At 53.0% G+C, this 10,860-nt stretch overlaps 1 long non-coding RNA gene across 1 annotated transcript; it reads left to right on the top strand.

Annotated features, from left to right (window-relative positions):
- Positions 1-230: 230 nt before the first annotated feature.
- LOC135288194 (uncharacterized) lies at positions 231-4,638 on the top strand. Its single transcript, XR_010351446.1, has 3 exons — positions 231-460; positions 571-838; positions 1,691-4,638. It is a non-coding gene; the product is annotated as an uncharacterized LOC135288194 (long non-coding RNA).
- Positions 4,639-10,860: the final 6,222 nt, after the last annotated feature.

Raw genomic sequence — 10,860 nt, 5'->3', positions numbered from 1 at the left:
TTTCCAGGAAAAAAATGCAGGAAATTGTATAACAGCTCTTTACTAGAAAATTTTTGGAAGAGAACAGAGCAAACAACACAAACCCAGAACGGCCCCTCATGCTCAGGACTCTTTGTTCATCTTTGGTGCAGTTATGACTGCGACCAGAGGGGGCGCTGCAGAAATCATGCTCGGCCAGCAGGGGGCGCTGCAGGGAGCGCTCCCGGCCAGCAGGGGGCGCCCCGGTCGAGCTCGATCCCCTCAGGGGCCATGGCGGCCTCGGGCGGGAGCCAGGAGGGGAAATCGCTCCTTTTGCAAACTCATGGGCACCAATTGGTCCCAGCACCACCACCGGCAGTGGGCAGAAGCTGCAAAATAAGCAGGTTGGATCTTACTGCACACGGGCAGCATATCAATGTCCCAGGGCCAGGCACATGCCCTGCACCACGCCCGTGACCGCTCTCCCTGATCTCCAATGGAAGTAAGGCAGCAATGACCCCAGGCAGGTCTCAGGTCCACAAAGCCCCTTTGATGTCTTTACGCCACAATTCCTGCTAACCCTCAGCATTTCACTCCCTTTTTCCCCTTCAGCCCTGACATAGCAACTCTGGGAATACTGAATTGCCCTGAGATGTTGAGGAAAGCTGGTGCTCGATGCTGACTCTGCCAGGGCTCCTCAGGTGGCTTCAGAGCACGTTTGGAGTTCCTGCTCTTCCTGGGTCACTGCTGCTCCCGATGCAGCAGCCACAGGGAGGGGAGGAGGAGGAGAGCAGAGCCACAGCCCCGAGGGCTCTGCAGCTGCAGCTGGAGCACAGGAACAGCCTGGACACAGAGCAGTGCCTTGGGAGGGCAAAATGAGGTACAATTGCAGCTGGCTGGGCCAATGTCCCTGTTCTGCTCTGGGAGCTGCAGACATTTAAGGAGGTGTTGTAATTAGGGCCCGGGTTCCTTTAGTTCATCCGTGGTCCTAAACCATCCCTGTGCACAAACAAATGGCTCTGCTGCCTCTCCTGGGGATTTTGGGCTACACAAGGCACATCCCAAATGACCAGCCCAGGCCTGCTAGAGCCTGAGTGCTGCAGGCAAGGATGGCGCGAGGGAACTGGGCTCCTCTCAGTCAGTGCTCCCTGAGGAAGTCTCATCCTGCAGGAGTTTGGCAGCCTCTGCTGGTGCTGGCCCCAGGGCTGCTGGGGGACGTGGCCGGAGGGGCTTGAGGGTAGTGAGCTGGGATGGAGGGACGGGGACTCCACTGGGGAGACCCAAGTATGGAAGGAGTGAAACAGTGGAGGGGAGACCCCAGGATGATGGGAGCACAGTGACCCTGCAGTGAGGTCTGCGGAAAGGCGAGACCGCAAGGGTGGTCCCGGAGCATCAGGAAGGGGCCCAGCTGCCATCACACTGCAAGTGCCAGGATGGTCACGGGGTGTCCGAACCACTGTGGCAGCATGTCTGAAGCCACTGTGGAGATGTGTCAGGACCAAGCGTTGCCAGGGTAACACCCCCACAGCTCTAGGAAGTGGAGGGGTACCCTGGAAGGGGAGGGGCAGAGCCCTGTCTATTCCCCGTGCCCTGTGCATGTGAGGAGGGCAAGAATGGATCAGCTTTGGGGACACCTAGAATCCAGACAGGGTCACTTCCCACAGCCCCATGATGGCTGGAGTGGGCACAGACACTGCTCAATATTTCCACACTTTTCCCTATTGTCTCGCAGCTGAGCCAGAATCAAAAAATACTTTCCAGGATGTTCCAAAGGGCTGCAGATTTGAGACAGGAAAGAAGAAGAGAATCCGGGCCAGGTTGGTGAGCAGATTGTTGTTGTCTTTGCAGGACTTTTGGGTCTCTCTTAGTCACTTGTGTCGAAGGACAAAACAATCAATTGCTGCATATCCAGACAGGTTCCCTCACAGCTGTCCCTGCAGGGTGTGTTTCCAGCCAGCCCTGCTCTGAAAACCATCAAGGGCCCTCTGCTTGGGCTCCCTTTGGGTTTTGTGCTTCTTGCAGGGCTGAGCAAACCACAGGCAGGCCTTTTTCCCCCACAAAATTCTCACCTTTGCAGCATGTGAAAAACAAGTTCACTCTTCTGTGAAAATTTTAAAAGTTTAACAAAGGACAATAGGAGACAAAGGCCATAGAGCAAAGGTTATTTTGCCTAGGTTCATCTCGGCTCTCAGACAAGACCACACTGGTATCTTCGGGAATACCCCTTAAATACCTTTTCCATTACATCACCCTGTTGCATATTCATAGACGCTTATACACAGTAAACTTTTCCCCCAAACTAGTTTACATATTCCAAGAACTATTTAGCGTATCTCCGCCTTGGATCCACCTTTTTAGAGCATGTGTACTCCTGGGTTGTGCTTTTATTCCTTTTTTATCATCATCTTCAAGTTTGGCCCCAGCCCACACTGTCTTCAGATGGTGGGTGCTGATAGATGGCATATCTGTACCAGGTGTCCTCATCCTGTGTTCATTGAATGGTATCCCATCCAAGCAGGCATTTTAACGCAAGCATAGTTATATCAGCTATTTCACTACTATGTCTAAGATTAATTAACAACAGAAATAGAAACTATATCTTTTGAACAAAATTAACATCTGTCTTGGTTTGGAAAGACAAATGGGTGCCAAGGAAGGCAGGAGCCTCCCCTGAAATAGAAAAAATGTAAACCCCCTCCCTCCAAATTGTTATAAATTTGAAATTAAGGGGCTCTCAAACAAAAATATGGGAGCAGGAATAACAGTTTTTTATGAGGAAAGAAAATGAAAAGATAAAATAAACAATGCGGTCGACCAAAACAACACTGACAGAGTCAGAATACAACCTGATACTCTGTTGGTCAGGGTGTTGGGAGCAGTCCAATTGGAATTGTGGCTGCAGTCCTCCTGGAGGTGTGGTTCTGTTGGAGCAGTGATCCTGTAGAAGGGTGTAGTCTTCCTCTGAAGATCCAGTGGAAGAGGCAGCTGTTCCTCTGGGAAACCCACTGGAGAAGCCGTGCTGGTGTTCCATAAACTCAATATTATATCTGGGTAGGAATGCTTGGCTCCTCCCTTTGGGCAAAACATCTCACAATGGGATGCTATAGTTCTTATCAGTCATGCAGTGACATTCAATAGCCTGTTATCAGCAGATGTCCCCCCGGAGGGAGGAGTGGTTGTGGAAGAGATAAAGAAAACTGCCCACTTGTGGGTGATGGGTGTGGGAGAATTGGCACGAGGATGCTATGGGAAAGTCCTGTTGATTAAGTTAGGGTAAGTTGCTGTAGTAATTTCCCATGGTACCTTACCACTGTTATGCTAATGTGTATGAAAATGACAAAGGTTGTATACATCCCCATCCAGAACATTCTCTATACCCCGGTGTCCCACTGGTTGTTCCACTGAAGCCTCTCCGTCCTCATTCCCCATTGGACTGCTCTCCATCACTCCATGCTTGCCCCTCCACCTGCACCTTTTCTCATTGGATCATTTGTATTGTGACCCCTCCTACCCCTATCTGTATATATACCCTGGACCCTCCCTGAACAGTGGGATTCTCTCCCCAGTGCTCCTTCGATACACCACTTTTCTCTGATTTTACCTATACTTTGGTCCTACAATAAACTTGCTGGAATTATCCAAGATTAAGTCATCTCCTTCTACCCTGGTGAGCAGAGACTACACATCCAGGACTGGGTGGAAGGTGAGCTGAGGGGTAGCACTATTGGACAAGGGCACACTCTTCATCCCTCTAGTGTCCCACCAGCACCGGCCAAGGGTTTCCCCCCGCAGACGGAGAGGAAACCAGGTCTCCCAATGCACCCACTAAACAGAAGACAACTGCCATACAGATGGCAAAAGGAATACAATTTGCTCGGCAATCCAGGTCATGCACTGTTTTAAATCACCCTTCTATCTCTCATGTACTACTAATTGTACATATTATCTGATTTATTTCTGCTTAATTTCTTGTTTATCCACAGGTTGTTTTCTTTTTTATGTTGCCTTCATGTTCATGACGAGAGACACACATGTTGTTAAAAAGCAAAAGAAGGTGGAGTATGGCTCCTCAAGAATGTTTACACTGATATTTACACAGAAAACATTAAAATCAAATCAAATCAAATCAATTCAAATAAAATAAAATTTGACCCCTAGCAGAGCAATACTGCTTTGAAGATTTGCATGTGCAGAGGCAATTTCTAAAAGTTTCTATGTAAGGATCTTTAATTGAGTGTAGAGAGGTAAGGCCTAACTCATTTACTAACCTAGGGGAAGGTAGGCATTTGTTTTATCACAACAGGTCTGAAGCACTCTCCTGTTCGTCTGGACAAACGTCAATCGCCTCCAAGAGAATGAGGTCCAGAGAAAAGAAAAATTCCCTAATTGTCACACAGCCCCCTTCTTGAGAAAGACAAGAACAGAAGTAGGACTGCCAGGATATGGCTGTGAGGGCTTTGAAGGCTTATGCTGCACAAATCTGTCTGACTATTCTTAGTCTATCCACACTAGCATACAAGCCCTTCAACAGAGTGTAACTAAATTGCAAATTAGCAATGGGCATTGTCTTGGACATTACTTGGGGCATGGGGGCTTACTGGCAGCTCTGGGGCTCAGACACCCCTCAGGGAGCACTGGGTGTGGGGCTTTGGGCACCGGGGGCAGCGTGCAGGGCTGGATCTGAGGCAAGCTTTAGGGTGGCATCTGGGGAGAGCCCCGACCTCCCCAAGCTTCAGCCTGGGGCTCTCATGGCTTTCATGGTGCTCCCGCAGCTGCTGGGCTCCTGCCTGACAAGAGGGGCTTGGCAGCTGTGGGGTCTGTACAAGTGGTGATGGGGCATGAGCATGTGGCTGGTGTGTCACTGAGAGGGGACAAACAGGGAGTGTCAGCTCCTTGACCACTTTGGGGCAGCTGTGAGAGAGCCAATCCAGAAATGCAGCAATTGATCATTTTGTCCCTGTCCCCAAGGGACTGAGGGAGCCCCAAAAATTCTGCAAATCCCACACTGATCTGCTCAACAACCTGACCAGGACCCTCCTGCTTCCCTAGCTGACCAGGCAGAGCTGAACAAACAAAAACCATTTCTCCCGGTTTCATCAAAGAGCTGCATTTTGGGTTCAATATGTGGGACAAGGGTCCTGTGCCCCCTGGCACTGGGGGAAGGAATAGGGAGACCCTGGGGGTACTGGGGGCACTGTAATGGTGTCAGGGTCGGCTGTTACATGTCTCTGCCCCAACATGTGAAAAGGTGGTTCTGGGCAGGCCGCGCTTTGAAGAAGGAGTCTGGACTCTTGCTTTTTCGGTCTTTGGTTATGTTTATTGCTCCTTATCTACAGAGTTTTTCTGTCTGTCCAGCCGAGGTCTGATCAGCAAGACAGCCAAGGGCACTCTCCCCCGCCCACGGGGCGGTTGTCTCTTTTATAGTGAAAACTACATATAAGACATTTACCTTCCATTTCCAATACTTTTCACCCCTGTTGGCAAGTGTACCTTCACCATGAACCAATCCACACATGCCAACATCATCCTGAACATGGATGCCAAGGAGAAGAAAGAAGAAGAACAGGGCACGCCCAAATCCCTCCATCTTGGGACTCCTGACCCCCATGTACAGGATTCCAAACCCCCCTGTACAAGGTTCAAAACCCCCATGTACAGTGCTCCAAAATTTTTCCCTTCACCCTGTGATTGCTACTACTATGCTACTTAAACTTTTGTGGCCTGTAATTCTTCATATAAGGTTGGCAATTTGCTCCATGAATTAAGATCGAATTTCCACGTGTCTTTGACTTCCTGCCAGGGTCTCCCAGCCCCTGCCAGGGCTTTGAGACATCCAGGGCATTCAGAGAGATGTCCTGGGTTCCGACATAATGGGGAGCTCTGGGCAGCCCCACATGGGAGACCCACTTGTGGCCACCCCACAGGCACAGTGGGCACCCACAGGAGCTGGGGCAGGGGGACCGACAGGGGCTGCTCTCTAGCAGGAAGCCACAGTTCCCTCCAGTGTCACAGCACGTTCTCATACATGTCACTGGGATCCCGCTGTCGCCCATGGGGTCCCGGCAGCTCAGCACTGGTCACCTTGGGGGATATGCGTGGGGGAGCCCTGCAAGAGACACCAGTTGCAGGGACCTGGGTGGGGGGTGATACCCGTGGGTGACATGTCCTGTGACCCTCCTACTCACTCCCTGCCTACTCGATTCCCATGACTTTGGGGTTCTGAACCTCCCCCCTCCTCTGGGGGGTCCTGTGGGGATAAGGGGAGTGTGGGGGGTGTCTGGGGAGGGGGAAAGGGGAGTCCTGGCAGAAGACCCCCAGTCACTGGTCCTGGGGCTTCCTGGAGACTGCAAAGAAAAGGGGAGAGAGTGACCGTGGGGACCCTGGTACCCCTAAACATTCCCGGGACCTTGGCAGCTCCAATCACCCATGGGACCCCAAATCCCCACTGCAGCTCCAATTCCAACTGGACCCCTGATTCCCCCTGGACACTCGAAGCACCCCTGAATCACCCAGAACTTCTGCACCACTGCAGTGCCCCCAGCCAGCCAGTGGAATCAACCCTCTGAGCCCCCAGCCTGGAAGGGAGGGGCACCCGCCAAACACCCCCAAAAAAGATCCTCCAACATCCCTGCATGGACCAGGAAGAGGAGGGCCCTGCCAACATTCACAGCCACTGCTGGGGACAGAGGCAGACACATCAGGGTTACCCTGAACCCTGGGTTCCTGAACACACTGGTGACCCCGTGTGAACCCACCTGTGACCCAGGGTGAGTCAGGCATCACCAACAGGGCCAGCTCTGTGCTGAGTGCCTGGTGCTCATCCAGCTGCTTGGTGGCCACTCACCGGTAGGTGCCTGAATGTCACACAGTTATGTCCCCAAGCTCCAAGAGGGGACCACGGGACACCTCCCAGTCATCATGCAGCCAGGTGAAGGTGACAGGTGCTTAGTCTACCTGCACCGAGCAGCACATGGTCACAGGGTCATCTGCACACATCTGGTGTGCTGGGAGGCGTTGCAAGGGGTGATGGTGGCATTGGTCACGGGCACTGTGGAGACACAAATAGGGCTGGCACCTGCTGAGGTGGGATGGGGGATACTGTGGGTGGGGTCACCCTCAGCCCGAGTGTCCCGCTCACCCAGGACAGTGACATTCAGGGGGACACTCTCAGCCACGCACTCCCCGCTGCTGACCTGGTGATGTGGAAACCCAAGGCACCGGGAATATTTCTCTGTCTGCTCTGGGGTGTCCTGACCCCCAGGGGAGCAATCAGTTTGACCCTCATTCATAAAGAAAGTTCCCTAGACTTCAAGATAGACTAGAATCCACAAAAGTGTGGAATAGATGATATAGAGTAGTGTAGGTGTATCACTTGGTTTGAAATTTAAGTTTTGGGATTTTTAGTATGTTGTGGACAGAAGCAAGATGGAGGGCACAGGGTGTCGTCCTGGATTTCTTCTTCATGCTTCTTCTTCCTTCTTCTTCATGGGTTCGGGTAGCATTTTGTAATTGGGCAGAAAAGTCCGCATTGCAGGCTCTTTGGGATCAGTTATTGGGTTAAAATGGAAAATAATCTAGGTGTCAGTTCTTAATTGGATAGTTTAGTCTTAAAAGACCTTGTAACAAGAGATTGTTAGCCATTTTGTGCCTTCTAATGAAAAGTTGCTGAGCTCACAGTAGTGAGACTGTTTTACTGATGAGAAACAATAAACACCTGAGTCTGAACATGAACTACTGTCTCAAATGCCTTCAATCCAGACCCAGAGAAACCGACATGGCACTGCTACAAGCCACTGTCCTTGTCCCCTGTGTGGCACAGCTCCAGGTGGGCCCAGTGCCCAGTGGTGCCCCCGAGCCTTCCTGATGCCAGGAGGAGGACAAGGGACCCGTCCCCACAGCCACTGCACAGGTCAGCACCAGGTGGTACCCCAGTGCCACCTGTCCCCCTGTAGCATAAGTTTGAGTTTTCATATTTTCTAGAATCTGTACTACATTAGTTTATAACTTTGAACTTCACATAAAGTGTTAGAAAGTTCACAGTTTAGTCAGAGAAAACAATCCTTTTCCAGCCTGAGAATCAAGGACACCATTGCACCTGCAGGCCCAAAAAGTATCAACAACAGCAAATTGAGGAGAGCAATCTGGGAGGATGGGACTTCATAACCTGAAGCTGCAATTTGACAATTAACCCCAATATTTAAATGGACCAAAACTCATAAAAGTGTGAAAACTCGTGACTCAGAGTCCGTTTGGGGTCCATCGTGGGTGTAGCCTTGGCCAGGCTCTTGTACTGCCCAAGCTGTATCATTTGAAGGCCTTTTTAATAAATTCCTTCTTTATTCCATTAACTCTGTCTGGCCTCTGTTCTAGGTAGCCTCTCAAGGCATCACCCCGGGGAGCCTCCCCTCTGCCATCAGGGACACCCCCGAGAGGAGGACCCCTGCAGGGGAACAGGGGTAGGATGGAAGATCTGTAAGGGGTGGGATGGAGATATGGGGAGTGGCAGGAGGGGAGTACCAGGGGGTTGGAGGGAACGCCATTGAGGGAGAAGTGGAGCTAGGAAGGGGTGGAGTTGAGGCAGGCAGGGATGAGGGACAAGAGATGGGACAGAGGGGACCCAGGGAGGGATGTGGGGTGTCTCAGAGAGGGGTGGGGGGAACCCAGGAAGGGACTGAGCAGCAGCAGGGAGGGGAGGAAGCAAGCCAGGAAGGGAAGGGAGAGCCAAGGATGGAGCTGGGAACTTGGAAGCAGTATAGAATGCCAGGTAGGGATGGGAGGACCTGGAGATGGACCTGGACAAAGATGGAGGGACTTGAGAGGGACATGGGAATGTGTGGGTGACCCAGGGAGGAATGAAAGGAGGGAGGAGGGACCCAGGCACTGGTGGAGGAAAGCTGGGAAGATGTTGAGGTTTCCCAACCCTATTCCCACATTTACCATGTACTCTCACTGTCACTGACTTCTCCCACCACGGGGATGGCCCAGACTTCACCCAGCCCCCACAGCAGTTGCAGCCACTGTGGTGAAGCTGCAGAGGGGACAGGGACAGCTTGGTCCCATAGACAGGCCCCCCCAGATCCTTCTCCTTGTGGTAAAATCGTACTCCAGTGACCATGCCATCCTTCCAGCCCTGGTAATGCAGTGTCACCCTGTCCCCCTCTATCAGCATGTGTGACTCCAGCTCCAGCACAAGCCACACTGTGGGACAGGAAGGATACACATGTGTCTCACTGTGTCACATCTGGGGAGTCTGAGGGATCCCAAATGCCTTGGGAGCCACCAGGGGTCTCCCATTGCAGCAGGGGGTCTCACTGCACTGGGACATTGTGGGATGTCCCTGTTTGCAGGGGACATGACGGGGGTGGGGGGGGTGTGAACTAGTAAATAGAGCCCACCCACAGCTCTCGGGGACCTTGAGTGTGCCACCACTGCTCACCATTTAAGATGTGCATGGCAGGGCTGAGCCTGGTGACGGGACTGTCACACTCGTAGGTGCCCCTCTTGGTGACAGTGAAGTGGTCATGTCCCTTCTGCCCCCAGCACTACCAGTCCTTGTACCAGGTGGTGGCACCAGTGGTCTCCGAGCACTGGCAGGTCCTTGTCACCCAGTCCCACAGCACCACCAACCTCCAGGGGGGCTCCACAAGGAGCTGGTTGGCCTTGGTGTCTACAGGTGACAGGGGACACCAGCCTGCCAGAGCCAGTGTGGGGCTGGGGACAGTGCGGTGGGGACGTAGTACCCACTGAGAACTCACTAGCAGGGCTGAGGGTCTGGGCAGGAAGGGAGACGGGATAGTGCTGGGTGGGCGTGGAACCATTGGGACAGAGGCATGGGGGCATGGGGTTGGTGGCTGTCCTCAAAATGTCATTGTGTGGCATGGACCCCTTGGGGACAGGAACAGCATGGCAGAGGAGAAGAAGGGGGGGGCAAGGTGCCCAGCCGCCAGCAGCCACCCCATACTAAGACAAAGCATGGGAACACTCTGGACACCCCCAAATGGGGATGTCATGGCCTCCCCGTGCTGGCATGGGTCACCTCCACCAGCCCCAGGATGCCTCCCCAAATCCCTGTCCCGCTATTATGGTTCCCATGGTCCTGTCCCCCCTGTACTGTCCCCACAGCCACCCCACAACTCTGGTCACCTCATGCACTGGCTCTGCAGACCTTGGAGACCTCAGGGAACGCCGCAGCCCCCCTGTGCCCCCTCCCCACCACTCTCTGCCTCACCATGGCCCATTCCCAGGGCATCAGGCCTGTGCCGGGGCACTCACTGCACAGGAGCAGTGTCACCTCCTGGGCCATTCGCGTGTTCCCGGCCATTCAGCTGGCTGTCACAGGCTATTGGGGCCACTTGAGCCCTGGGTGGCAGCTCTTCAGAAGAAGGAGAAGTGTAACGAACGCCCCAAGTGTGGAGACGCGAATCTGGACTCCATGTTTCAGAAGGCTGGTTTATTATCTTATATATATAGGCGGCCCTTCGTTGGGGCCCCACAGACCCCTGGGTTTTTCCCTGTCCCTACCCCCATTTCCTGGCTGAGCCATTCCCCGGAACACCTGAGCAGGTGTCGTAGTTTGACCAGGAAGTGAGTTTCTGGGAAAGTTGTGGTCAAACCAATCAGTGCCCAGATTTGAAAATTGTGACCTAGTGTGGCCACTGGAGACCTGGATACACCTCTGAGAACACACAGGGGTTAAAAGCAGAGGATTCACAGAGGGACTCTTTCTTCTGAGTCCGGTGGGTGAGTCGATCTGACCTCCTCCCCTGCCCAGCTGCGTCTGGGGGGGGGGGGGGGAGGGGCATGCGGCCTGAGGGGAGGGAGGCCGGAGCCCTGCAAGGTGCAGGGGTGGGGGAGACTTGGGATTTTGGGCAGCACCCCCTCCGGGAGACAGTGATAGAGAGT

This window comes from Passer domesticus, chromosome 32 (assembly GCF_036417665.1).
Source record: "Passer domesticus isolate bPasDom1 chromosome 32, bPasDom1.hap1, whole genome shotgun sequence".
NCBI lineage: Eukaryota > Metazoa > Chordata > Aves > Passeriformes > Passeridae > Passer > Passer domesticus.
This window is presented reverse-complemented; position numbering and strand designations above follow the sequence as displayed.